Raw genomic sequence first — 6703 nt, forward strand, 5'->3', positions numbered from 1 at the left:
CAGGTTTAAATCAATATGCCACTACATACTCTTACATTAGAAAACCGGACGTGTCAACAAAAACTGAATACTAACTTCCCTGGGGTGTTGGAATCATAGCTACTCCTTGTTTTCTTCTTTCAGCTTTTCTCTCTCTCTCAAATCTGGAGGCAAAGTATAGTATTTCCTTGCATTTGGATTTAAAGTGTCCACACTTCCTTTAAAATTATAGGATGATTCTACATCACTTGTCATCTGCTTGAAGAAACAAGGAGTGGTGTGGCATGGAACTTGATCTCGTAAAAAACCTGATCTGATATCTACCATCTCTCTACTTCACATTGTAGAAAGTGACTTCTGATCAATAACCTCATTAAACCCTCGGAGCAGTTCCATGAAGTCCCACCACCCTCATTTACACACAGAAGCGCGTGCAGAGAAGAGAAGTTCCGGCTACTGAACTTCGGGATGAAGGCATCTTAGTCCCCGCGTCGCCTCAGGGACAAGGAAAATGACTCCCTTGAACTGAAAAGCAATAATCACTTCTTGCAACCCATGGATAACCCCACTTGGTCGTGGCATACCATCCTTTTTAGAAATTTCTTGATTCAATTTGCTAAAATGTGTTAAGAATACTTGCAACTCTTCTCATGGGGAACATGGGTCTGTGATTTTTTTTTTCTCAACCCTCATTTGATTTCGTTACGAGGGTAATGTTGATCTCATAAAATGAATAGGGTAGTGTTCCCTCCTCTTCTAATTTTTGGAAAAGTTTGTGTATATACAGCATTCTTCTTTCTTTAATGTTTCAGTAGAATTCACCAATTAAGCCATCTTTATTGGCCCGGACTTTACGAATTCTATCTTATTTGTTTGCTTGTTTATTTTGTCCTGAAGATTTATTTATGTATTTATTAGAGCCCACATGGCAGACTCCTCGTGGAATGCAGAACCCGATTCTGGGCTCATCCTAGAACACTGAAATCATAACCTGAGCTGAAACTAAGAGTTGGATGCTTAACCGGCTGAGCCACCCAGGCGCCCCTACAAATTCTATTTTAAACAGATATATGACAATCTAGATTCTTCATTTTTTCTTGAATGAGCTTAGTTTGTGTCTTTTGAGAAATTGATGTTTCATCTACTTGGTCACATTAATGGACATAATATTATTCATAATATTCCTTTACAGTTTGTAGAATCTGGGTACATGTCCCCTCTTTCTTTCCTGATATTGGTAATATGTGACTCTTTTTTTTCCTGATCGGTCTGGCTAGAGATTTGTCAATATTATTCAATTTGTCAAATAACCAGACTTTGGGTTTCATTGATCTTCTGTACTGTTTTTCTGTTTTGTTTAATTAATGTTTGCTTTTCTATTTAATATTTCTTTCCTTCTGCTTATTTTGTGTTTAATTTGCTCTTTTTTTTTTTCTAGTTTCCTTTTTTTTTTAATTAACCTTTTTCATTCCAGATTTGTTAACGTACAGTGTTATATTAGTTTCAGGTACTTTTTCTAGTTTCTTAAGGTGGAAGTATAATTAATTTATTTGAGAACTTTGTTCTTTTATAATATCAAAATTTGTTGCTATAAATTGCTCTCTATACAAAACTTCAGCTGCAGACCCTTTGTTATAGTTTGCTTTTATTTTCTTAATGAAAAACTTAAATTTCCTTTGTGATATATTATTTGACTCATGGGTATTTAGAAGTATTGTCTTTAATTTCTGGTATTGATTTCTGTTTCGATTCTGTCATGGTCCGAGAATATGTTTTCTATTATTTCATTCTTTTTAAACTTAACAAGATTTGTTTTATAGCCCGAAACACAGTTTATCATAGTGAGTATTCAATGTTACTTGAAAATTATGTTTTCTGCTGTTGTTGGATAGAGTGTTCTCTAAATCGTAGGTAGGTCAAGTTTGTTAATGATGTTGTTTAAATCTTGCATATTCTTACTGATTTTCCTGACTAGTTGTTCTATCAATTACTGAAAGAGATGTGTTAAAATCTCCAACTGTAATTGAAGAATTTTTCTATTTTTCTTTTCAGTTTATCAGATTTTCCTGCATGTATTTGGAAATTCTGTGATTAAGTGCAAACATATGTAGGATTATTATGTCCTTTTGATGTATTCACCCCTCTATCATTACGAAATGTCCTTCTTGATCTGTTTTCAGGCATTAAGGTAGCTTGATTTTTTCTCATTTGTTTTCCTTCTCCCAGGTGTCAAAGTTAGTCACTGTCTGAAGATGTCTACTGTCTGAAGTAAATGATTTTGTATATTTTATTCGGTGTTCTAGTTTAAGGTGGAAGAGTAAGTCTGGTCCCACTTGTTTTTTTACCATGGTGAAAAACAAATCATTTTTTCACTGGTCATTTTAAATCCACCAATCTGACTTTATTTTTAAAGATTTATTTATTTATTTATTTATTTGGTGGGGGGGCTCTGTCCCGTGGCCCCAAGATCGTGACCTGAGCCAAAACCAAGTGTCGCTGCCCTAGCAACTAAGCCACCCAGGCAACCCCCTCCCACCAATCTGACTTGAAATCTTGGAGGGATATCATCCTTTTCTTTGTGTCGAGTTTATTCACCTTTTTCTTCCATGACCCTCTTCTTGAATATAGACATTTCTGCAACTAATTTTATTCCTGGTCAACACCGTGAGAATTAATAGTTGGAACAAGTCCATGAACAAAGAATTGCAGTCAGCGTTCAATAGCAGAAACAGAACCATGGGGGATGGTTACATACATTTCATGTGTATATATATTATACATATATTTGTATGTATATTTGAGAGATTTGTAGAAGCTGGTTAGTAGTCTCCGTAAATGCTGAGGTGCTGTGGCTCAGAGTCCATGGGGCGGTTTGATCAAGAAGGGAAGAAAGATCTGAAGTGGGGAAGATTAGAACAAGCTGGAACCCACAAGCATGGATGGGAGCCCTACGGGACGGACTGAAATCTGTGTTACTTTGGTGCAGGTGTCCTTCTGTCCTGCTGTCCTTCTAAATGAAGCCAGGGCTCTTCATTTATAGCTAAACACACACTTTTACCCGAGGAAGAAGAGGCTGAAGGAGGATCCAGGGGAAGGTGGGGCTGTGGCGCGCCCAGCTGCGGCCCCCTGAGCAGGTAAGTCAGCACAGGACTCAGAGGGAGCTACAAAATGGCGGCCACTTGACTTCTCCCTCCAAATCCCCAACAAGAATGGCTCTTGGGGACCATCCAATCAGAAACATCCAGAAAAGGGAATTCTGGGGAATGTAGTTCAACCCGACCAAGTTGATATAGATATGAAGATAATGTTTTGGTATTTACATATGTAATAATCAGTAGTACACTGTCTTAATTACTGCAGATTTATAAGTAATTACATATATCTTGATATATATATTGTACCAGTCTTCCAACTTTGCAGTTTTCTTCAATAGCTTCTTGTTTTTTAAGTTGCTATACTATTCCAAATGTGTTTTTATTTTTATTTTTATTTTTTTTTTAAGATTTTATTTATTTATTCGACAGGATAGAGACAGCCAGCGAGAGAGGGAACACAAGCAGGGGGAGTGGGAGAGGAAGAAGCAGGCTCATAGCGGAGGAGCCTGATGTGGGGCTCGATCCCACAACGCCGGGATCACGCCCTGAGCCTAAGGCAGACGCCCAACCGCTGTGCCACCCAGGTGCCCCCAAATGTGTTTTTAAAACAGTGAGTTAATTTCTATAAAATACATATTTGGAGGTTGATTGGGATTTTATTGAATCTATTGATCAATTTGGAAATAGTTGTCATTTTGATAAAATCGAGTCTTTCAGAAAATATAGTATTTCCCTCCATTTAATTTCCACCAGCAATATTTTGTATTTTTAATGCAGATTCCTGCACATCTTTTGTTAGATTTATTCCTAGATGTTTAAGTTTTGGCTGCAAATGAAATATTTGAATTTTAATTTCCACTTGTTATACATATATGCATTTTGTATATGGTCTATAATGAAAAGAAGAAACAGAAACAAATAATGTTTAATCTTAGCTGAAAGTGGGCATCTACATATTACTTCAAATGTGAAGCAGAGAGACTGAAGAAATAATTTAGCGGATACCCCTGCTGCACAACAACGCTCATTTGCGCTCTCCCCACTAACATTTAAATAACGTCATTGTAATAATTAATGTTTCATTCAAAATGTTATTAAAACTTCAGGTCTATTTTTGTCCTAGAAGGGTGTTTCTTGATTATGAACTTGGATGATGAATTCATAGATGGGGCACCTGGGTGGCTCAGTGGTGAAGTGTCTGCCTTCGGCTCAGATCATGATCTCAGGGTTGTAAGATCGAGTCCCATGGTGGGCTCCCTGCTCAGCTGTGAGCCTGCTTCTCTCTCTGCCCCTCTCCCTGCTCATGCTCTGTCCCTCTAAAATAAATAAATAAAATCTGGGGTGGGGGGAGTGGAAGAAAGCTGATGTAACACTCTGCCATTCAACGCATTTCTTTTTTTCCTGATACAAAATCATGGGACGGCAGAATGATTTGATTATATTCACCCTTCAATCATGCATGATATTGCTGTGTGATACTTCCATCTTGTGTCTTTATCCTAAATATCAGTCATTAAAAATAATGTGTATCAATTTCCTTGCTTACTATAGAATTCTGCATACTATTCTTTCATATTTAATAATTTCCTCATCACCTATGTTAACATCTTATGTTCAAATTATGCTTGGGTTTTTATTTCAATGAGCATTATTTTTTTTTAATTAATTGATCTATTGGCTTTTCATTCAACTTTTTATTTTGACATAATTTCTAATTTATGGAGAAGTTGAAAGAATAGGACAAAGAATTTTCATAAATCCTTCATCTATATTCACCAAATGTTAACAACTTATGACATGTGCTTTATTTTTTCAATAGATACAGATTTACGCATATATAATTTTTTCCCTTAGGTATTGAGAGTGAGTTTCAGACAAGATGTCCCTTTACCCCTAAGTATTTCAGTGTTTTCTAAAAACAGGAACCTTCTCTTTCCTATCCACAGAACAATTAGGAAATCAGGATTAAAACTCTTAATTTAATTTACAGACCTTGTTAATGTTTTGCCAATTGTATGGATCCTTTATTTTAAGAAAAGTAGATTGCATCTACTTGTCGTGTCTCCTTAGTCCTTGAATCTGGAAAAGCTCTCCACCCTTTGTCTTTCATTTCATTGATATTTATTTATAAAGATTTTACCTGTTTGACTAGGAGAGAGCACAAGCAGGGGGAGCAGCAGAGGGAGTGGGAGAAGCCGACTCCCTGCCAAGCAGGGCGGGGATGGGGGCTCAATCCCAGGACCCTGGGGTCATGACCTCAGCCGAAGGCAGAGGCCCAGCCCAACCGACTGAGCCACCCAGGTGCCCCCATTTCATTGGCATTAAAAAAAACCCAAGTCGGGCAGGTATTTTGTAGAATGCCCCCTACACCTGAGTTTGTCTGATGTTTCCTGAGAGTTGAATTCAGATTATGCGCTTTTAGCAGAAAGCCACACAAATGAGGTTCATCACTGGGAGGTGCGTGATGTTGATTGTTCCGATACTGGAGATGCGAACTCTGATCAATTGATTAACGAGGTGCCTGCCTCGGCTCTCCACGGTCAAATTACGGTTCTCCTTTTGTATACCCATCATATGATTTATGCGTTTCGCTTCTAGAAAAAATATAAGGTAAAGGAAGAAGTAAGGTAATATGTGAGTGGAAAAACAGGCGCGGTTTGTCGGCGCCGCGAGAGTGGACGGGAAGCGCACGCACGCGCCCGGGAGGGGACGCCCGCGCCCCGGGCACGGCGAGGCCCGGCGGTGTCCCCGGGGTGTCCCCGGACCGCGTGGGGCTCTGTGGCTGGAGGTAAGCGCCACACCTCGGGTGCGACTCCTGCAAACCCAGCGCGGCCTGGGGTCTCACGGGGCTGGCTTTCCCAGTGACAGCTGTGTTCTGGCCACAGGGCGCGCGTGGAGAGGAAAATCCGGGGGGGTTTCAGGGACAGCAGAGAGGCGGCATCGCGAGCCCCGCGTTTCGCTCAAAGAATAACCTGGTCGGTTGGCTTTCTTTAGTTTCGTGTGTTCGGGTTTTTGCCCGCGAAGGTAATTGTTTAAAAAACCACCGCAGGACACAGCAAACTTACAAGTGAGGGACGGTGCCAGGAACTCAGTCACCGGGGTTCCCCTGCAGTCCTGCCGGGGCAACCTTAGGGGGTCGCAGAAAAACACGCCGTAGTCGGCAGGACTCGAACCTGCGCGGGGAGACCCCAACGGATTTCTAGCCCGTCGCCTTAACCACTCGGCCACGACTACACGCAGGCGTGAGCGCACGCTCGCTCCCGTGGAGCTCCGGGGCCGCGCGCACCAACGCGCCAGAGCTCGCGGCCGCGCGGCGGGGAAGGAGCTGTGGGAGGAAAGCGGCCCCCCGGGACCCCGGACCCCGGACCCGGGAGCCCCAGCGCCGCCAGCAGTCCCAGGTGAGTTCAGGTGACCCCTGCCTGCTCCGAGCGCAATTCCCCGGCGGCAGACCCGCGGGCGCCCGGGCCCCAGGGCCGAACCGTCTCCTTCTGCGCCCGCGCTCCTCCCTGGGGGACCCCGCGCCAGGCGGGCTCCGGGCGGGTTCCAGGGGGTCCCCAGGCGGGGGACTGCTTCCGCTGCTTTGTGTCCGGGGTGGGGGGCGCTCAAAGTGATGCAGCCCCCGCAGCATG

The 6703-nt window shown here is 42.1% G+C and overlaps 1 non-coding gene across 1 annotated transcript; it reads right to left on the reverse strand.

The window, feature by feature from the left end:
- Window positions 1-6226: 6226 nt before the first annotated feature.
- On the reverse strand, window positions 6227-6308 carry TRNAS-AGA. Its single transcript has one exon. It is a non-coding gene; the product is annotated as a tRNA-Ser (tRNA).
- Between the last annotated feature and the right edge of the window lie 395 nt (window positions 6309-6703).

The sequence above is a fragment of the Ursus maritimus genome, unplaced genomic scaffold (genome assembly GCF_017311325.1).
Source record: "Ursus maritimus isolate PB19 unplaced genomic scaffold, ASM1731132v1 scaffold_30, whole genome shotgun sequence".
In the NCBI taxonomy this organism is placed as follows: Eukaryota; Metazoa; Chordata; class Mammalia; order Carnivora; family Ursidae; genus Ursus; species Ursus maritimus.